Source organism: Schistocerca serialis, chromosome 1, assembly GCF_023864345.2.
Source record: "Schistocerca serialis cubense isolate TAMUIC-IGC-003099 chromosome 1, iqSchSeri2.2, whole genome shotgun sequence".
In the NCBI taxonomy this organism is placed as follows: domain Eukaryota; kingdom Metazoa; phylum Arthropoda; class Insecta; order Orthoptera; family Acrididae; genus Schistocerca; species Schistocerca serialis.
In genome coordinates, this window is record NC_064638.1 from 319,643,310 (window position 1) to 319,666,359 (window position 23,050).

The 23,050-nt window shown below is 47.9% G+C and overlaps 1 non-coding gene across 1 annotated transcript; it reads right to left on the reverse strand.

The window, feature by feature from the left end:
• Positions 1-499: 499 nt before the first annotated feature.
• Trnas-cga (transfer RNA serine (anticodon CGA)) lies at positions 500-573 on the reverse strand. Its single transcript has one exon. It is a non-coding gene; the product is annotated as a tRNA-Ser (tRNA).
• Between the last annotated feature and the right edge of the window lie 22,477 nt (positions 574-23,050).

The window sequence follows — 23,050 nt, forward strand, 5'->3', positions numbered from 1 at the left end:
AGAAAAGATGACAACTGAGAGATGCATAATGTTGATTTTATTATTAGCCGCCGCTTACAAAGTTTGTTCCATATGAGCACCACAGACCTCGACGACATTCTGCATCCGTAAAACGTGTGATCAACAGTAGCTCGCAGCAGTTACAGTGGCATCTGAGCAAAGTGCTTCTGTACAGTGGTATTCAGATCAGGTAGAGACCAAACGAGACTCTGGTAAACGCGTTGTTTTAGATAGCCCCAGAGCCAAACGTCACAGTGATTCAGATCAGATGATACTGCACGCCACGCATCTGGAAAACCTCTGAAGAAAACATGTCCATGGAAGGCTGCAGTAAGCAGATTTTTGACTGGGTGCGAGACAGGAAGTGCTGCCCCATTTTGCATGAAAACAGTGGTTTCTACACAGTTGCGCTCTTGCAAAGCAGGAGTCATATGAACGAGATTTTCACTCTGCAGCGGAGTGTGCGCTGATATGAAACTTCCTGGCAGATTAAAACTGTGTGCCCGACCGAGACTCGAACTCGGGACCTTTGCCTTTCGGGGGCAAGTGCTCTACCACTGAGCTACCGAAGCACGACTCACGCCCGCTACTCACAGCTTTACTTCTGCCAGTATCTCCTACCTTCCTAACTTTACAGAAGCTCTCCTGCGAACCATGCAGAACTAGCACTCCTGAAAGAAAGGATACTGCGGAGACATGGCTTAGCCACAGCCTGGGGATTGTTTCCAGAATGAGATTTTCTCTCTGCAACGGAGTGTGCGCTGATATGAAATTTCCTGGCAGATTAAAACTGTGTGCCCGACCGAGACTCGAACTCGGGACCTTTGCCTTTCGCGGGCAAGTGCTCTTCCATCTGAGCTACCGAAGCACGACTCACGGCCGGTACTCACAGCTTTACTTCTGCCAGTATGTCGTCTCCTACCTTCCAAACTTTTTTTTTTAACTGACTAGTGGGAGTCGGTGATTACGGGACTTGAACGCTAACCACTTTTTTTTTTTTTTTTTTTTTTTTTTTACAAACACTAAATGAAATGCATCCTCTGCCAAAAAGAAAGGAAACAAAAGATTTTAAAACAAATCACAAATTGAAAGGAACAGGGATGTTGTTTTTATTTATTTATTTATTTACTTTCAATAAGGATCACTCTGTTAAAAGGAACATATAGACCATTTCATCGTATAGTATGTGCATTACATAGTGAGTGGTGAGAGAAGCGTGAGGTTCATCATCAGCTGTCAAATGTGCACACCGACTGCACCCGGCACATTCCAACTGCGTGGGGGGTCAAGGAAGACTGCCTGAAGATAATTGGCAAAGGTTTTCCGATAGTGTGACCATCTATGAACCTCACTGTGGGCTTGCTGCAAGAAATACCAAAAGTCAAGTCGCGACGTGGCAGTATCCCCATAGAGGTACGCGATCGTCCAACCTTTGATCCAGATGATCGACTGTGATTTAGTCGCCGGAAAGTAGTCACTCTCCGGATGTAAGAAGGAAGCAGGTGTAATATGTTGCGGGGTCACACGGAGGTAGCAAGCCACCATCTGTCTTCCTAGGAGCCAGACGTCCTCCACCGCGATACAAGTTAAGCGGTGATGGTCGTCATCCACTTGGTGACATTTCGGGCATAGTGGAGTGTCCACTAGTCCAATTGCATGGAGCCGTTGGTGGGTGTTGAACTTGCCACAGGCGACAGAAAACCACAGTGCCCGAACGAAGGTAGGAAAGAATTTTTGGTGCACATGTCTCGAAATCTTCGGCCAATGCAACCTGGGGTGTTTTAGTTCAATTACATTACAACTTATCCGTCGTAGCAGCCAAACATAAAAATCCTTCGCGCATGGCGGTCTCGTGCGCGGAAGCTCGTCTCTGATATAACTAAGTTCCACGATAAATGTTGAGACATGCGCAAAATGTGGCGTAATGTTGCCCACCGCCACCGGAGGTGTGAGGGACGCTGGAACCAGGAGATCCAGTAGGCGGGATGTAAGGGATTCACGCCCGCTACGCCATTGCTTATACATTGTGGCTAGAAGGAGCGCCGTCGCACGGCAGTGAACATTCGTAAGTCCGAGTCCCCCCTTGTCCGTAGGGAGAGTGAGCGTTTCGTATCGCACCTTGAGGGACGATCCAATCATCACGAAATAGCCTAGTGCTGATTGAAGTCGACGTCCGAGCGTGAGTGGTAGGGGCAGGATCTGCGAAATATGCACCATTCGAGAAACCACATAAGTGTTCAGGTACTCGACTCGCTGCAAAGGATCAAGGCGCCGTAGGAGATGTTGTCGGACCATGGTACGTGTTGTCTGTAAAATACGTCGGTAGTTAACTGCTGCAGTATGTTTTACAGATGAGGTAAAGTCTATGCCGAGATAGCGGAAACGTTGCACATAAGGAAACGGACTGATTTCTTCCGGCGTAAGGCCCCTTCCCACCGGCATTGCCGCCGATTTGTTCATGTTCACTGCACTACCCGCGATCACACTGTGGTCCAACAACAGTTCAAGGACCGTCTTCACCTCTTCCTCAGAACGAACGAGCAGCAGGAGGTCGTCCGCATAGGCACGACATTTGAAGGTGTAGCCCCGTAGTTCCATCCCAGAAAGAGAATTGGTGAGCCTCCCAATTAATGGTTCCAACGCTATCGCGAACAGCAGCATCGAAAGAGGGCAGCCCTGGCGAATGGATCGTCGAATTTGAATGGCCCCTGCTATACGCCCATTAACCTGTACCAAGGATTGTGCGCCCCCGTAAATCCTTCTAATGAGACCAGTAAAACGGTCTGGAAAACCCATTTGTTCCAGTACAGCATACAGATAGTTGTGGGGCACCTTATCAAAAGCACTGTCAAAATCAACCGCCACCATCGCCGCTTTAAGCCGGCAGTCCTCCGCCAGCGCATTCGCCAGTAGCTGTTTGCACATTCACCGATCCACCCGGTGTCGTCTGTTCCGGAGAGAGAACGCTACGAATTAACATACGACATCGGGACGCTAGCAACCGTGCAAAGATCTTATAGTCGGCATTAAGCAGGGTGATGGGGCGATAATGTGTGACCGTAATTCCTGGCTTCGGTTTATGTACTGGCACCAGGAGGCCTTCCATAAAAGCCGGTGGAATAGGCGCATCGGAATTTAACATCTCGTTGTACATTTCCGTCCATCGCGGTGCCATTTCGTCGCGAAATTCGCGATAGAATTCAGCAGGAAGCCCATCAATGCCTGGGGACCGATTCAACGCACCTTGTGCGATCGCATCATGTACTTCCTCACAGCTAATGGCTTCCAGTAAGGTTCCCGCGGCTTCCAGCGTCAGTGTACGGGAGACGGACGTGGCTATACGGTCGAGGTCATCGAAAGAGGCTGCTTCTTCCCGATAGATGTGTTGGTAATGGTCGACGAATGCAGAGACAATGTCCGCTTGACGCGTCACTCTTCGGTCTTCGCGGGTGATTAACTCCCGTACCAAAACGCGTCGTCGGTGCTTTCGTTCATTCACGACGTGGTGCATGGAAGGAATCTCGTGCCTTATCGTATCGTGACATCTGGCGCGCACCATGGTTCCCTGAAGATGTTTCCGAGCTAAAGCCACTAGTTTAGCTTTTATCCTTCTGCGTTCGATCCAGATGTCCTGTCCCGGCGGGCCATCATCCAGGTCGCGCAGTGTTGCAAAATAAAAGTCGGTGGTACGGCGGCGCCATTCTGCCATTTCCCTGCTATATGAGATGAACGTACGGCGAAGCGCCGGTTTAGCACAAGTCAGCCACCAATCAAGCTTCGTCGCATACCTTCCAGCCCTTCACTCGCACATCGTCCATGTCTCAAGGATCCGTTGACGGCATTCAGGATCATGTAGATGTTGAATGTTTAGTTTCCACGGGGCCTTACTGTTCCACACCTCTCTACGGGGAAGAAGCACCGTACAGATGTAAGCGCTATGATCGGAAAATGCCAATGGCCAGCGTTCCGCGTCCTGGACATCATTTGCATGAGCCCGTGAGATATAAATGCGATCTAATCTGCTCGCCGAATGACTTGTCACATAGGTGTATCCCGGTGCAGCTCCATGTCGTAATTCCCCCGTGTCACTAAGTACAAGGTCGTTGACAACGATTCGCAACTCCTGGCTGATGTTTGCTTGCGGCCATTGGTCTTTCTGGCTGAGAACACAGTTGAAATCTCCACCAATTATTACACATTCAGAACGTCCATGGAATAGTGGAGCAATGTCTTCTACATAAAATCGCGCCCTTTCCCGCCGCCGATTGTTTCCCGACGGTGCATAAAGATTGATGATGCGTGTCCCAAACGTCGTGAAAACCATTCCCCTGGCCGACGGAAGATAACACACGTTTTCCACTGGGAAGCCATCTCGCACGTTAACTGCCACCCCACTCCCATTGTGATCTCCATGTGACGAATAGGATTGGTAGCCTGCGATGTATGGGAGTGCAGCTATGTGGACTTCCTGCAGCAAAGCAATATCCACATCAGATGCCCAAACCGCTTCCTTCAATAGGTGTATTTTGGCCGGTGAACGCACGTCATTGATATTTAATGTCGCAACACGGTTCGCATGGCGTTGAATCCCACTCTGTCGAGGCGCAACAACATCTCCCTGCACCGGCGCCGGGGGCTGAGTTAGAAGACGTTCTCTCGCCCCTCTCCCTTCACCTTCAGCAATTATTAGTCCGTCTTCGTGAGTGCCGGCTGCCTCTGTATGACGTCCGGCGCCTCCTCAATATCCTCATACCACATCTTTTCAGGCTGTGATATATTCGTGTCCATAGCCACAGCATCTGCGTCTGGAGAGCCAACTGGCTGTGATTTCTCTTCAGCATCACCACGTCCCGGTACCGTCAATGTGACAGACCGCTGTGGGTCGGATCGAACAGTTCCCAGTGCCTCATCCTGTTTCGTAGAGGCTGTTGTGTCGTCTTGGTCCACAGGCACATCGTCGTCGAGGCAAGGGGAGTCATCCCGAGGAGATGTCGTGCGACGCCGCCGTTTCCTCCTTTTCGGGGAACGCTGTTTGCGTGATCTTCCGTCCGTGTCCTCAGATTGCAGGGAATCACGGCTGCCCGACAGAAAAGCATCCGTAGGAACTGGAAGTGTTTCGAGTCCCATCGTTGAACTTGGTGGGAGTTCGGTCGAAACTAATGATGTCGTCTCAGAGTGCGTTTCAGACGGAACAGCATCCGTAGTGGCTGGAACTGCTTCTTGTACTATCGGTGTGCTGGGTGGGAGTTCGGTCTCATCTGATGTTGTCGCCGTAGATTGTATGCTCGACGGAGCAGCATGCTCTGTCATACCGACGTCTGCGACAAGGTTTCGGAGAGTGCCATCTTGATCTTCCACCGAGGCTGTGTCCTTTCGGTCATCAGCGGACGCAGTGAGGGCTTTGGCATAGGTGATCGGTAGTACTGTCATCGCCGGCGACGGCTCCCGCATATCTCAAGGCAGTTGCGTAATCCGCCGTTGCATACAGTTCGACCTGAGGTGTCCCTCCTGGCCACATCCAGAACATGTACGTGGTTGACTATCGTAAATCACCACCGCCCGACAACCACCAATTGTCAGATAGGACGGTACATGCTTCTGAAGATCAATAGTGATCTGCCGCACTCCGTTAAGAACGGGGTATGTGGCGAATTGTGTCCAGCGTTCTGCTGTGTGACCATGTACTGTGCCGTATGGCTTAAAAGCCTCGATAACTTCGTCAGCCGGGAGCTCAAATGGTAGCTCAAAAACACGTATTGTCCGTATACCCAGACCAGCATGTTCTACAGTTACCGTGCCGACATTCCCGTCACTATGGCAAAATCGGAGACCTGCTTTTGTCGCCTGTAGAATTCTCTCACACGCCGCGTCATTTACCATCTTAAAATACACCGTGGGACTAACGATGGATAGGTGAATTCCGATAATATCGTTTGGTGGTATCTTGACGTCCTCTCGAATGAATCGTTCCACTGCTAAAGCCTTTGGTCGTTCGTAGTCTTTGCAGAAATTGAATCGTAATGTAGTTTTCCTGTACTTGTTCGCCATGATCGGTGTTACTAGCCCGCGTGCAGACTAAGTCCACAAGTAAACAAACACTCGCACACGCCGCACAGGCGGAAGTATCGGACCTCCGCTTCGCACGGCCGCTAGCGCCGAACTATCTGAGCTACCGAAGCACGACTCACGACCGGTACTCACAGCTTTACTTCTGCCAGTATCTCGTCTCCTACCTTCCAAACTTTACAGAAGCTCTCCTGCGAACCATGCAGAACTAGCACTCCTGAAAGAAAGGATACTGCGGAGACATGGCTTAGCCACAGCCTGGGGATTGTTTCCAGAATGAGATTTTCTCTCTGCAGCGGAGTGTGCGCTGATATGAAATTTCCTGGCAGATTAAAACTGTGTGCCCGACCGAGACTCGAACTCGGGACCTTTGCCTTTCGGGGGCAAGTGCTCTACCATCTGAGCTACCGAAGCACGACTCACGCCCGCTACTCACAGCTTTACTTCTGCCAGTATCTCCTACCTTCCAAACTTTACAGAAGCTCTCCTGCGAACCATGCAGAACTAGCACTCCTGAAAGAAAGGATACTGCGGAGACATGGCTTAGCCACAGCCTGGGGATTGTTTCCAGAATGAGATTTTCTCTCTGCAGCGGAGTGTGCGCTGATATGAAATTTCCTGGCAGATTAACACTGTGTGCCCGACCGAGACTCGTCCTCATAGCTTTACCTCCACCAGAAGTTTGGAAAGTAGGAGACGAGGTATTGGTGGAGGTAAAGCCGTGAGGACGGGGCGTGAGTCGTGCTTGGGTAGCTCAGATGGTTGAGCACTTGCACGCGAAAGGCAAAGGCCCCGAGTTCGAGTCTCGGTCGGGCACATAGTTTTAATCTGCCAGGATGTTTCAAATACGCACGTGAATGTCTATGATTTTCTCTAACATCGCAGACGTTAAACTCGTTGAAGGTACTAGCTCTCATTTATAAACAGTAAGGAAGAAGGTAAGAAAATCAGTGCACCAGCCAAGTGACATTAGCAAAATTAATTTGTTTAGTCTTACTTTCTAGTCGTCCCCTGCAGGTGTAGTTACAATTAGCAAAATTACGAAATCGTCATATCTTCTGAACTGCTTGCGTTAGGACGTTCAAACTGCACGGCTTGTCGCAGGGCATGACGGGAATTAGTATGTGCATGCGTGGTTTAGTTTAGAGACGAAGCCACTTTCATTTGGATGGGTTCGTCAATAAGCAAAATTGGCGAATTCAGGTGACTGAGAATCCGCATTTCGCGATCGATAAGTCTCTTCCCCCCTCGTCGGGTGACTGTGTGGTGCGCAATATCCAGTCACGTAATAATCGGTACGATATTCCTTGATAGCATGTTGACTACCGACCGATACGTCATTGTTTTGGAAGATGACTTCATCCCCATCATCCACACTAATCGTGATTTCGACAAGATGTGGTTCACGCAAGACGGAGCTCGACCCCATCGAAGCAGAAGAGTGTTTGACGTCTTGGAGGAGCATTCTGGAGGCCGCATTCTGGCTCCGGGGTACCTAGAAGCCACTGGCATGGTCCTCGATTGGCCACCAGATTCTCCGGATCTGAACACATGTGACTCCTTTTTGTGTGGCTATATTAAAGATAAGGTGTGCAGCTATAACCCCAAAACCAATGCTGAGCTGAAAAAAGTCATTCAGGAGGTCATCGATGTTCCGACACTTCTGCGGATCATGCAGAATTCCACTATTCGTCTCCGCCATGTCATCGCCAATGATGGCAGGCATATCGAACATGTCATAACCTAAATTCGAATATCTGAAGTGACGTTTACATTCTGAATATAGCGTGTGCACACCGTAGTTTGTAACTAATTTACGTTTTGCTTAATGTAGTTCAATAATTGTTACCCTGTAGATAGAGAATGGGAATCAGAAGGAGAGCTCTTCTCGGCTGGTTGTCAGGAAGTGATAGTGGTGCCGGCGCTGACCTGTGGCTTTGACACTGACACCGCTGGCGTCCGGGGCCCGGAAGAACGCTGCACTGCCGAGTATCGGGCGGCCTCCGCGCAGCGCCGGTGAATCGGCCATTGTGAGGTTTCAGGCCACATCCTCTTCCTGCGCCGCGACCCCCGTAACCACCGTGCCCGCCCGCCGGAAGTGCACGGACAATGGGGGGCGCCTCGATTCCCACCACAACACAACACCGCGCTCGCTTCCTGCCACAGCAGACGAATAGTCGATGACGCCTTTTGTGGACAGGGGCTCATCAGGTGGGTGATACGAGGGGTAAGGGATAAAAGATCAATTTTTAGTCGTGCTTGAGTTTTTGGTGCTATCAACACAAAGCACAATGATGAGTACGTTCTACTGATAACTCTGAAAGGGAGAATAAACAGTTTGGTCAGGAGGTGTGTGTGGTGCAAGCTTTGCTGCACTGTGAAGAAACCAAGGAAATCAAACGGAAAATTAAAAGGAGCATGTAAATCGTCCAGGGCCACATCAGTCGTAATGCTTTTATGGTTTATAGCAGGACTGGTCATGGCGTGCAAAACTTGACACACACGGAATGACTCAGCGAGGTGGCGCAGTGGTTAGCACACTGGACTCGCATTTGGGAGGACGGCGATTCAAACCCGCGTCCAGCAATCTTGATTTAGGTTTTCCGTGAGTCCTCCAAATCGCTTCAGGCAAACGCTGGGTGGTTCCTTTGAAAGGGCACAGTCGACTTACTTCCCCACCCTCCCCTAATCCATTGGAACCGATGACCTCACTGTTTGGTTCGCTCCCCCAAATCAATCAACCAACCAACCGTGCACGAGGTGCTGCACTCGCTGCGAAGACCGACTTGTCTCGGCGCGTTATGGATTTCCCTGGTCCTCCTTGGCAATGCTCGGTACAGAGTGACATTTCATTTAGCAGTGCGCTGCGACAGTCTCTTCCGGCATTTGTCAGCACCACCTTGACGGTAAGGCCGAACAACTGCGTTAACTGGAAGTTGTGATCTCAGCGAGAAGGGGCAAAAGTCAATAGATGTCTTCTGTTGTATTAACAACGTGCTGGGTATAAAAAATCTCGTTGTGCTACGTGGTCACTACGAGATTATTTTAACGAACTGAAATCATATCGGGTGTTACTAAGTTGTGTTTGTGTGAACTTAACACAACGCAACGTAATATACGCTTATATAGTTTCATCATCGTTACGGTTGTGAAGTGTTGTGTGGCAAAGCTAATGTAAATCCCACAGCAGGAAACAAGGTTCATGAGTTCAAGTTTCCTAAAGACGGAGTAAAGTGGCAGACATGGCTCCAATAGTAGTAGGGGAAACTTCGTTGTGGCCCATTTTGTTAGTGCAGGTTGCCTACATCACCTACATGAGAGGCAGGAATCCACTGAGGGGCAAACCTAATGTTCTCCTTTGACTGACAAGTCCTTTACCTATTGTTCTCGTTTGATTGACAGGTACTTAACCTATTGTTCTGCTAACTGCTAAAAGGAGCCTTCCTTTCGATTGACAGGCACTTAACCTATTGTTCCCCCCCCTCCCACTCCCCCCCCCCCCCCCCCCAGGAAACCTACCCCTTCCCTGTTACAGGTACACTTTCAGGTCTAAGTTATTGGATTACTTAATTAAACTGATCAATTAATTAACCTCTCACCTTCTGGTAAACCCCCTCCCCCCATCCCCTCTCCACCCCAGAAAATGGCGAGAAGTTAAAATTCCATCAGGACAATGCAACAAGCCATGGCTACCTCCACTAACCTACGAAAATCGCGGGAAAAAAGGGCACTTTGGCTACCTCCACTAACCTAAGTCATCTGACCTCCACCTCTTCATAGGAACTGGCTGGAAAAGGACTCAGCCTGTGCTGGATAGGATGGAAATAAGTCTTTATTTTCAATCTTTATTTAAACACTTAGAGGCAGTACTGCCATCAAGTGTGTTCTTAAAAAGACGTTTTCTGGACAGTAAGAACGTTCCTTATAAATCACATACGCCAGCAAACTCTGAGACGAATCACATACGTCTGTCCAGACCTCACGCAGAGATAGCAGCTAAAGGGAAGTGTTGTGTGGCTGCTCTCACAACAACTTCGGAAAGCATAAAAACAGCAGAAGAATGTGCAACCAAACCAACGCTAGTGAAATCGAGAGAGACAGACGCCAATTCCCGAGTTACATACAAGCCCATGTAAGATAGTAAATTCCCATCCCACAGGGAGAAAAGTGGCCATGAAGTGAAGTGTGGCCATTAAGCGGCGATCAGTCATTGGATGGCATTGAAAACTAAGTCCGCTAATGACAACGCTACGAGAGTAGAAAATTTCGAAGTACTGTTGAGCTGAGAGAGGGATGAGGAGTGAAAGGGGAGGGGTGAGACAGCGTGGGGTTTCTTCCTCCCATCGAACATCCGTCTGCCAATACCGTGATGTCGCTGCTTTGGCCACACAATCCACAACAGTCAGACTAAGCGCAGATCGTACCTGGACCTCGCTGCACATCCCCGACTGCGATGCGAGCAGCCGATTCGCGGCGCACAGCTCCGAGCCACTACGCGACGAATGATCACGAATAATGGTGAAATGATTTATCCCCACCCTCTCCTTTCCCCTTAATAAATAAGCAGTTTCCACCGCCAATGAAATCGGCCCTGAGATTTGTAACTTCGTTTTCGTATGTGTAAACGATACTGAAATAAATACATTTCTTTCGTGTTTTAATCATTTAAACAATCTGTTCCATTCATACAGTGACGCCTTAATCTCATAACCTGTTGTGTTGGATTTCATTTGGTTGCTGATGTCGCTTAATTGTTGGCTCACAGCGTGGGACGATCTCATTGGTAATTTTCATGTTATGTGACGTCACAAATAGTTTTTCGATTCGCTACATTTTTGACGCCCAGCATGCGGCTTCGATTTGATTTCATTCTCGCGTCCTCACTAGTGTGAGAAGTTGTTCAGACACAACTCAGGAAGAATTCCCTTTCTTATATTTGAATTTGCTAACCGCTTTGCGTGTGATGTTACAGGGTGTTTCAAAAATGACCGGTATATTTGAAACGGCAATAAAAACTAAACGAGCAGCGATAGAAATACACCGATTGTTGCAATATGCTTGGGACAACAGTACATTTTCAGGCGGACAAACTTTCGAAATTACAGTAGTTACAATTTTCAACAACAGATGGCGCTGCAAGTGATGTGAAAGATATAGAAGACAACGCAGTCTGTGGGTGCGCCATTCTGTACGTCGTCTTTCTGCTGTAAGCGTGTGCTGTTCACAACGTGCAAGTGTGCTGTAGACAACATGGTTTATTCCTTAGAACAGAGGATTTTTCTGGTGTTGGAATTCCACCGCCTAGAACACAGTGTTGTTGCAACAAGACGAAGTTTTCAACGGAGGTTTAATGTAACCAAAGGACCGAAAAGCGATACAATAAAGCATCTGTTTGAAAAATTTCAACGGACTGGGAACGTGACGGATGAACGTGCTGGAAAGGTAGGGCGACCGCGTACGGCAACCACAGAGGGCAACGCGCAGCTAGTGCAGCAGGTGATCCAACAGCGGCCTCGGGTTTCCGTTCGCCGTGTTGCAGCTGCGGTCCAAATGACGCCAACGTCCACGTATCTTCTCATGCGCCAGAGTTTACACCTCCATCCATACAAAATTCAAACGCGGCAACCCCTCAGTGCTGCTACCATTGCTGCACGAGAGACATTCGCTAACGATATAGTGCACAGGATTGATGACGGCGATGTGCATGTGGGCAGCATTTGGTTTACTGACGAAGCTTATTTTTACCTGGACGGCTTCGTCAATAAACAGAACTGGCGCATATGGGGAACCGAAAAGCCCCATGTTGCAGTCCCATCGTCCCTGCATCCTCAAAAAGTACTGGTCTGGGCCGCCATTTCTTCCAAAGGAATCATTGGCCCATTTTTCAGATCCGAAACGATTACTGCATCACGCTATCTGGACATTCTTCGTGAATTTGTTGCGGTACAAACTGCCTTAGACGAAACTGCGAACACCTCGTGGTTTATGCAAGATGGTGCCCGGCCACATCGCACGGCCGACGTCTTTAATTTCCTGAATGAATATTTCGATGATCGTGTGATTGCTTTGGGCTATCCGAAACATACAGGAGGCGGCGTGGATTGGCCTCCCTATTCGCCAGACATGAACCCCTGTGACTTCTTTCTGTGGGGACACTTGAAAGACCAGGTGTACCGCCAGAATCCAGAAACAATTGAACAGCTGAAGCAGTACATCTCATCTGCATGTGAAGCCATTCCGCCAGACACGTTGTCAAAGGTTTCGGGTAATTTCATTCAGAGACTACGCCATATTATTGCTACGCATGGTTGATATGTGGAAAATATCGTACTATAGAGTTTCCCCAACCGCAGCGCCATCTGTTGTTGAAAATTGTGACTACTGTAATTTCGAAAGTTTGTCTGCCTGAAAATGTACTGTTGTCCCAAGCATATTGCAACAAACGGTGTATTTCTATCGCTGCTCGTTTAGTTTTTATTGCCGTTTCAAACGTACCGGTCATTTTTGAAACACCCTGTAGGTGCACGGGCGGTGTGTTTGTGTGCGCTGTGTGTCACAAATGAGCTTATGAAGTAAATATAGCGGTAGCTAGTGTATTCAGTTTTGGTTCCCGAAGCTTCCGTCGTATTTAGTGATGTATCTTTAGAATAAGTAGTTTGTTGTTCTGAATATTCTGTTCCCCGTTCTCATTGTTCTGTTTGCGGATACCAGCGTTGCCATCAGCGTCGTATTGCCTGTATGTTCAGCGGAGTGCTTTTAGTTTGTGGTTATGTTTTCCTATGCAACTGAAGTCTAGCAATTGATAAATACGGAAAGTATCAGAGCAATGGAGAAGAGTTCGGGTGCGATTGAGGATACGACTGGCACAGCAGTGGGGAGTACACAGATTCAGAGCACACCAAAAACCGAGTGGCCAGTTGAGGAAAGTTCATGGGTGAGCAAAGAAACACGCAAAGTGAGGATGCTTTGGATCGAGTTCTCACGTTATTAGAAAACCATACATCGCAGTTGACGGCCGTTATGGAGAAGAATAAAACACGGTTTGAAAGACTGGGAACCGAGCTAAAACTATGCAGTCAAAAGCTTGACAGGCAGATCACTGACGTTAGGCACGAATTAGAGACCGAAACCAAAAAGGGACTTACGGAGATCACCAACAGCCTGGACGAGGTGAGAAAAGAGTGTGAAACGAATGCTGGAAACTTAAAAATGTGAGTAAATGCGGAAATGACTGACATTTCTTGCGTTTAAATAAGAAAAGTAAATCATCCAAGGAAACACAAACAAGAGTATGAGTCCTCGAGCAAGAAGTGTCTGCAATACAAGGTAATGTCTTTAAAGCAGGTCACGCCAACGAATTCGTAGGCCGTATTTTCGATGTACGGGTTAGACATACCACTGCGTAAGTTCGGTCGAACGCTCGGTACCCACCCGAAGACATACCAAAAGAATTCAGACGTGTATCTGCGTACGGAAGAAGTAGTGGAATGTAATGCTTTGCTCATTGCACGGCAGACGATCGACCAGGAGGAGGGTGCTTCTGTTGACATTACAAGATGCAAGAACAGCCGTTACAAGGATCTCTGCATATACTGTAGTTTCTGGCAACATACGGCAACATATGGTCGCATAGGCAAGTGCAAAGGTGACCATGTATCGGGGACAGTTGGCGCCACACTGACGCCATTCGACGACCACATACGCTGTTCACTTTGTTGTTCCGGCGGGATACTTGGACGACAAAATGACAGATAAGTAATCGTGTAGCGCGATTCGCTCACATTTCCCTGCTCAAGTACAGCGTCAACTCGTCGGGCACTGTCAAGAGAACAGTTCCTCGATATTTTAATGTCCTTGGGCGAGATCGAAGAGTAGGAGAAACAAAGGGCGGTAGACGCTAGCGCAATGAGGACAGAAAATAGGTGGTCACAAGGGTTAGTACGTCGTAGTGATAGGCAGAATTGACACAATAACGGACGAAGGAGAGAAGACGGGAATATGCGAGAGCGAGGTAGACACAGTGTGTGGTACTGGAACTTTCAAGCGCAGGACGACATTGACCAGAATTGTGACGACCTAGAGTTGCCAAGAAAGCGGACGATCGGTGTACTTTCATTGAGATAACCGTGTAAGGAATTAACTGTATGTATTGTCTCTGGATCGGAAGTGACAGCACTTTCGACGTCTTTTTTCGTGCAAAACTGGAAAAAAGAGGTAGTAAATTAGCTGAGATACTAGTAAAAGGAATTTTGTTAATTCCCCATTTCGGGGCGAAAAGGCAGGTTTTGGCTTCCAGGTCATTATGTCATCTTCAGAGTGTCGCTCGATTTTATAATCGGTAACGACATACTCTCATGGACTGGACCACTAAAACCGTGGTCAGTTTGTTTGAAGATCAAGTCGCATGGGATGCAGAGGGCACGAATTTAATAAAATATAAGGAGGTTGGTTGTTTGGGGAAGGAGACCAGACGACTAGGTCATCGGTCTCATCGGATTAGGGAAGGACGGGGAAGGAAGTCGGCCGTGCCCTTTGAAAGGAACTATCCCGGCATTCGCCTGGAGCGATTTAGGGAAATCACGGAAAACCTATATCAGGATGGCCGGACGCGGGATTGAACCATCGTCCTCCCGAATGCGAGTCCAGTGTCTAATCACTGCGCCACCTCGCTCGGTAATATAAGGAGGGCGCGGAGAATTTTTATGGGTGAACCACGGAGGCTAAAAAGTGATTTATTGGAGGGAACATGGGTTCCAGATAGCTTACCGTTCTTAAGTCGTGATGATAATTCCACGCATACAAAAAAATGGTTCAAATGGCTCTGAGCACTATGGGACTTAACATCTGTGGTCATCAGTCCCCTATAACTTAGAACTAGTTAAACCTAACTAGCCTAAGGACATCACACACATCCATGCCCGAGGCAGGATTCGAACCTGCGACCGTAGCGGTAGCACGGTTCCAGACTGTCGCGCCTAGAACCGCTCGGCCACCCCGGCCGGCGATTATGTGCCCGCACAATTGGTAGGCCCAAGAGAGTCCTCGCACACCGTGGTACAATTTTCCTATCTCCAAGATGGAAGGCAGGACTAGGAAACGAAGGTATCAAAGTAACCTTCTCCGCAGTTAGAAACACGTTATACAGTCCTGCAGAACGATACATGCGCCAGCGGGGAGTGTTTGTGAGAGACATAAAGCCTGGTCCAGTACCTATCGAAGACAGAGAGGTACATCAATTAAGCCGTGCATTGCAGTACGGGATAAAGACCAATGGACCTACACTTCCAGAAACAGGAAAAGTCCATGACTAACACGATTTTCAAACATGTCGCCGGAGGAGACGCAGAGACACGCCAACAACGCCTGAATCGGACTCGAGAGTTCATAATGAAGATGTCGACGAAAGGAATCGATGGAAGAAGGGAAAAAGAACGAAGACTTACGATAGCGGGGACAGTGTCCTCGTGAGAATTCATACTCCGTCGTACGCTGAAAAGAAAAAAATAACATCCTCCCACCTGTACGAGGGCTCAAACTCGATGTGACAGGTAGTAGCATCGAATGCTTACTCAGTTTACGATGACGAGTTCAAGGTTGGGATATTTAACGCCCGCAGCCTGAGAACATATGTGGCTCAACAGAGTATTGTACAGCAGTAGTGATATCGAAAATTGTGACTGTTAACAACAGCTACATTTTGTGAATAGATTTCCTGTCGTAGTAATTGGTACCTATTTATTGTGCTTAGACAGCCATTTTTGTGTGTGCCTTGACACTCCCCGTCGCAGCGCGTAGCGCGAGCCTGAGAGGGGACGCCCACATTCGACAGCACGATGCTTCCCTTAGCGCGGGGTTATCGTGCAGCTCCCACAAGCGCACAGTCATTTCCACGAACGTTATCTTTTGTTTGTTGTGTGTACTTTAACGCAATGTGATGGATCCATGTTTCACCATTTTGCCATGCGAGTTGTTCAATGTAATGATGCTAGTGTGAAAACCAAACACGCACCGATATTTGATGAGATTTCTGTTCCAGCGTACAGAGGCGCAAGACAGGTACCTTGCTATTGGCGGAGAAGGCATTTTACCTTTGCAAAGGAGTGAATGAGAGGTAGATAGAAGCATGTTAGGATGACTTTGCATGTTAGATTTTAATTGTAGGTTAAAATTACTCGAGTGTTCAAAGTTAGGTACAGTCACGATTTGTTTTTATGTTACTGACATTCGACTTCATTTGCACTGCTCGTACAGCTGACACTATTAAAATATAGTAAATAAGATTATTTTGCATGGTAGAAGTTTAGGGTATAGATGTCAGGTACATGAACAACTTCCTCTCTTTTTTTAATTGATTTTCGAGTCCGTTCAAGTGGCTCGCACAGCTGACAGTACACATCTAGTAAATAAGGAGGCCTCCCAAACGTCAGCGATGCACACATTTATCGGCGATGCGTACCTTACATATAATGATTGTAGGTTCTGTGGTAAGAAATAAGGTACCAGTCTTATTTTTGTGTGCGTTTTATGTTAGGAAATCAAATTCATTGACAAGATACACAGGGCACTGTTGGTAAAAACGTTAAGGTGTTACCCAGCCAAGCACATCCGGCTTGGCCCAAAGCAGTCCAATAATGTATGTCATCATTTGGATGACCAAGCGTTTCAAATTACCCCATGTTGTATCAATTTTACAGAGCCCTTTGCTGAACAATACTATTTTGTAAGGCTAACTTTTGTGTCACATATCTTAATTCTAAGTGTCCTGTGTGTTTCTCATGCTGGTATTTCTGACATATCTCTTTGATAAATATCTGCGATGCACCGTTCATTTTTGTTTCACATGTCTTAACTGTACGTATCTCCTGCAGGAGACCTTCTGTGCAGTTTGGAAAGTAGGAGATGAGGTACTGGCAGAAGTAAAGCTGTGATGACGAGGCCTGAGTCGTGCTTGGGTAGCTCAGATGAGCCGGCACGGTAGCTCAGCGAGCTCGGTCAGAGAGCTAGCTGTTCTCTGTAATAAAAAAAACTGAGTGAAGGGATAAACAACGAACTTCAATGGATGTCATGTGACGTCTGCTGGCAACAATGACGTACAAAATGGAAAAAAAAAAATGGTAGAGCAGTTGCCCGCGAAAGGCAAAGGTTCCGAGTTCGAGTCTCGATCCTGCAAAAAGTTTTTATCTGCCAGGAAGTTTCATATCAGCGCACACTCCGCTGCAGAGACAAAATCTCATTCTGAAAAGAAAGCATTGTTATGTTTTTCACTGTCTTCTAAAATATTTCTCGTAAGAATTGTATTGTTGTCTCCCTTAATTAAAGAGGTAATCTGTTTCAAAGACCGGGGAGTGGGGGTGGGGTATGAGTCACACTATTGGTAATACTATTACAAATGATGGGTCCTTCAGCGCACTTGCTGGCCTTTTTTCTGCGTAATAGTCCGCGTCGTGACCCTTCTGGTTAGAATAACTTATGATACCTGTAACATAAATCTGCTAGCACGAGGCCCAGACAAAAAGCCATAGAGCTTAATGAAGATGTTTATTAACGGCAACAAACATACGTAAGTCGATCCCCCCTTAACCCCCCCCCCCCCCCCACACACACACACAGAAAATTTGCAATGAAAAGAAATTACAAGTATTAGAATTACCTCTAGGCATTAAACGCCACAGAGACATATAATTTTAACCTTTCAAATTAGTCGTCTGTGAATTAAGCCAATAGATGATTGCTCCCCCTCACACTAAGTTAACAAACCAACAATTTAAATGACTTCCAGACACTTCAAGTAAAAGGTAACTATTTGACCAATGTAAACAAGAGCACTTGACTTCATGCAACAATTCTGTATCAGCAGCAGCGCAAACAGTTTAAGCCATTTACTCATATTCCACATGGACTCAGTAACTCAGCCGGCCGGTGTGGCTGAGCGGTTCTAGGGGCTACAGTCTGGAACCGCGCGACCGCTACGGTGGCAGGTGCGAATCCTGCCTTGGGCATGGATGTGTGTGATGTCCTTAGGTTAGTTAGGTTTAAGTAGTTCTAAGTTCTAGGGGACTGATGACCTCAGCAGTTAAGTCGCATAGTGCTCAGAGCCATTTGAAACATTTTATTCAGTAACTCAACAGCCGATTCAGAAATACCTGCTCAGCGTACGAGAAGCAACGGCGTCAGGCCACTTAATCGATCTACAATTATAAACAATTCAGTAATCATCCTCCCAGCTAACTTTTGTATAATGATTGAGTAAAAGGAACTCTCTATAAAGCACAACATATCTAAAGTACGGTAAAACAACAATAACAGCACGTGATAGTTCTTTAAATGTGAACACTGTACTAAATCACAGCAAACTAAAGTTTAGACATTTCTTAACGGATGAAAGAAACTTGAACAGTAAAACACAGGCAAATTACTAATTTCAAGTCACTTACACTAGCCAGCTGTTTCATAACCTATACGCCCCTAGTGCGATGTGGTCACACAATAGTGTACGAGAATAGCATTACTGAATTCGTACTTCTAGTGTAACCAGACTGTGTGAAACACTAACGTTTTAAACAGACGTTTCAGACTAACAAACGGCCACCACTGTATGTGAACGCCAGGGCAGATTGGCCCCTTAGACTCGAGTGTAATTCTTTCGTCGGACGCGTACTCAGCGACCAAACCAGCACCGCACAGTAACAGAAAACAACACGCCTTCGCTGCACCGCCCGCTCACTCCCTCACTCACTCTGCCAGCAGCCACGTGACCCGCTACTTCGCGGATTATTCTCACACAGCCGCGGAACCCAACTTGATGGACTCGAGAGCAACCGACACACGACGCGTGCTTAAATAGTCTTCCACTCAGAGACTCTCAGACCAGCCTCTCTGATCGGAAGACTAAACCACGGACGACCATCGACAAGCAAAGAGGCCTCCTACACTAGCCGCAACCGTCAGCCACTGTTTATACACTCCTGGAAATGGAAAAAAGAACACATTGACACCGGTGTGTCAGACCCACCATACTTGCTCCGGACACTGCGAGAGGGCTGTACAAGCAATGATTACACGCACGGCACAGCGGACACACCAGGAACCGCGGTGTCGGCCGTCGAATGGCGCTAGCTGCGCAGCATTTGTGCACCGCCGCCGTCAGTGTCAGCCAGTTTGCCGTGGCATACGGAGCTCCATCGCAGTCTTTAACACTGGTAGCATGCCGCGACAGCGTGGACGTGAACCGTATGTGCAGTTGACGGACTTTGAGCGAGGGCGTATAGTGGGCATGCGGGAGGCCGGGTGGAGGTACCGCCGAATTGCTCAACACGTGGGGCGTGAGGTCTCCACAGTACATCGATGTTGTCGCCAGTGGTCGGCGGAAGGTGGACGTGCCCGTCGACCTGGGACCGGACCGCAGCGACGCACGGATGCACGCCAAGACCGTAGGATCCTACGCAGTGCCGTAGGGGACCGCACCGCCACTTCCCAGCAAATTAGGGACACTGTTGCTCCTGGGGTATCGGCGAGGACCATTCGCAACCGTCTCCATGAAGCTGGGCTATGGTCCCGCACACCGTTAGGCCGTCTTCCGCTCACGCCCCAACATCGTGCAGCCCGCCTCCAGTGGTGTCGCGACAGGCGTGAATGGAGGGACGAATGGAGACGTGTCGTCTTCAGCGATGAGAGTCGCTTCTGCCTTGGTGCCAATGATGGTCGTATGCGTGTTTGGCGCCGTGCAGGTGAGCGCCACAATCAGGACTGCATACGACCGAGGCACACAGGGCCAACACCCGGCATCATGGTGTGGGGAGCGATCTCCTACACTGGGCGTACACCACTGGTGATCGTCGAGGGGACACTGAATAGTGCACGGTACATCCAAACCGTCATCGAACCCATCGTTGTACCATTCCTAGACCGGCAAGGGAACTTGCTGTTCCAACAGGACAATGCACGTCCGCATGTATCCCGTGGCACCCAACGTGCTCTAGAAGGTGTAAGTCAACTACCCTGGCCAGCAAGATCTCCGGATCTGTCCCCCATTGAGCATGTTTGGGACTGGATGAAGCGTCGTCTCACGCGGTCTGCACGTCCAGCACGAACGCTGGTCCAACTGAGGCGCCAGGTGGAAATGGCATGGCAAGCCGTTCCACAGGACTACATCCAGCATCTCTACGATCGTCTCCATGGGAGAATAGCAGCCTGCATTGCTGCGAAAGGTGGATATACACTGTACTAGTGCCGACATTGTGCATGCTCTGTTGCCTGTGTCTATGTGCCTGTGGTTCTGTCAGTGTGATCATGTGATGTATCTGACCCCAGGAATGTGTCAATAAAGTTTCCCCTTCCTGGGACAATGAATTCACGGTGTTCTTATTTCAATTTCCAGGAGTGTAGTAGAAAAGGTCTTTCTACGCAGCCGCTAGTTCCATCATCTCCATTGGTGATGGTGGCGATCAGGCGCAACCACTAAACAACAAACAACATTGCGGGACGTTCCGCTTATGGTCCGTCAGCGTATGTTTGCTCCTGAAAATGTGTCCTAATGACAGGCGCCGGCGCCCATGACTTCGACGCCCTGTAGTGTCGTATTCTCGATTTGTTTCTCTACTGTATCTCAACGTTTGTTGCAACATTTCTTGAACACACTATATTTGCGATGTTTTGAGAGTTTGTATTCAACTTGTGAATAACTGTAAAGGGTTTTCATTCTCAAATGTGTTTGATATAAGACTACTGCATATAAGAATGTTGAGATTAGAGCATAAGTGCTCCACCTCCACACCCTCCATCTCCTTCATCAGGGCAATTTCCAACGCCTCCCCCTCCCGGATGATGAACTTCGCCGTGACATATACCCTTCCTTCCAACTATAACCCGGCCTTGTTCCCCCCCCCCCCCCCCTCCCCAGGGCCCCCTTCTCCTCTTTCCTCCTTCTCCCAGAGCGGATTTTCCTCCATCCCCCCCTCCCCTGAGACCCTGCACCCCATACTTGCCTCTCTCCTTCCCACATCCCTCCCTACCTGGCCCTCTTCCGAGCGCCCCCCATTCCCCTCCCCCATCTCTTCCCCTCCCTCCCTTCTTCAGGTCTCCCTCATCTCCTAGTGCCTGGCAGATCCTCTGTATTGATCATCATCAGTGTGCCACATCAGTGTTGTGTTTAGTGCTGTTTCTCGTGTGCGTCAAGAGGTGTGATTTTAATTGTGTACTGCCTTGAGGTTCGCCGTCAGTGTTACGTTGTGTGCTATGCCATCCGTCAACACCTTTATGCTCCAGTCATACTGTGCCTTGTGTTCTTTTAATCGTCGCAGTGTGCGGCTTTTTGTGTGTGCTACTTTTAAACAGTTTTTTTATCTCCGTTTTACAGTCACCCCGTTTTTTGTATATTGCCTTCCATGATGTTCTCCCTTTTTTATATCTATGTTCGCCTTCTTCTCTCCTTTGCTGTTTTTAAATGTCTTCTATTGTTTTGTTCTATGTCTTTCGGCTGAAGAGCAGCGCATATGCTGCTGCCAGCCCGCCCCGATGGGGAATTGAAATACAATAAAGAAAAAAAAAAAAAAAAAAAGAGCATAAGTGGGATTTTGCTATGAACAAGGCATGTTTTTGCCTGTTTAATAGCTGCCACACATTAATTTTTTTGTGGTGAATTTTAAAATACACATTGGGTTTTCGTTTTTTCGGCTTCTGAGCTGTTAGATACAATGAGGTGATGAAAGTCGGGATATCTTCTAATATCAGGCCGGACCTCCTTTTCTCTGGCGTAGTGCAGCAGATCGACGTGGCACAGACTCAGCAACTCATCAGAAGCCACCTGCAGAAATAATGGGCCATGCTGGCCGTATAGCCGTCCATAGCCGCGAAAGTACCCCGCCGCTACAGGAGTTCGTGCAAGAAGTGACGTCTCAATTATGTCTCATAAATGTTCTATGGGATTCGTGCCGGGCGGTCCAGGCAGCCAAATCATTCGCTCAAACTGTCCATAATATTCTTCAACCCATCACGAACAGCCGTGACACCCACAAAAATTCCTTTTCTGTTTGGGAACATGAAACCCACGACTGGCTGCAATGGGTCTCCAAGTAGCCGAACATAGCCATTTCTTGTCAATGATTGGATCGGAGGACTCAGTCCATCCCATTTTGTTGACGACCTGGGTCCACGGCTTCGTGGATTCTGCATCATATTCGGATCCTACCTTCAGCTCTTACCAACTGCAATCGGGACTCAGCTGACGAGGCGGCAGTTTTACGGTCTCTAGCCCGCGATCACTCGGGTTGTTAGAAAAAATGTAACATTTATGATTTTAGTTAAATACTCCAGCACATTTCAAAGCAAATGAACTGACGATCTAGAAATGCTCTCTGTCATACCCTGTGCTTCAATTAATCTGTGACTCGACCGTCACATTTCAACCATAGCTTGCTAGTTGTGCCATTGTTTGAAGTGGTGCGCAGTGTTAGATTTTTTTCTAACACGGGGGTCTTTACTTAACAATTACTTCTCCTTTCTTGAAATACCGCCTTGCTTCACTTTTGGTCTGTTTCTTGTACTTGTAACATGCGGCTGTCTTCGTTTGTTTTCTCCTGAATGTGTTCAGCGTATGTTACGTCTTTTATAAGAAAAAATAATTACTCTTATTGAATGAAGCAATTGTTTATACAGAGTACATGACATTCTCTGTCGGATATGAAAATACATAAAACTTTTAAGGGAAAAAGTCCTGTCAGAGGAATAGATACTGATGTGGCTAAACAAAAATAAGCACACAGTGAGAGGAAATATATGGCAGCCTTAATTACATTGGAAAAAAGTTTTCATTTGCTTTAGTCTGCAGTTGTGTGTTGTGTGTGGGCTACATTGGTGACTTGGTTTGCTGTCTATTTAGTCTGCTTGGCGGGAACTTCTCTGTTAGGCTATCTGGCAAGTTCTGGAGGAGACAGTCCCAGCAGGTGGTGGCAGTGTGGCTCAGCATACAGATATGCGCTGCTCAGCC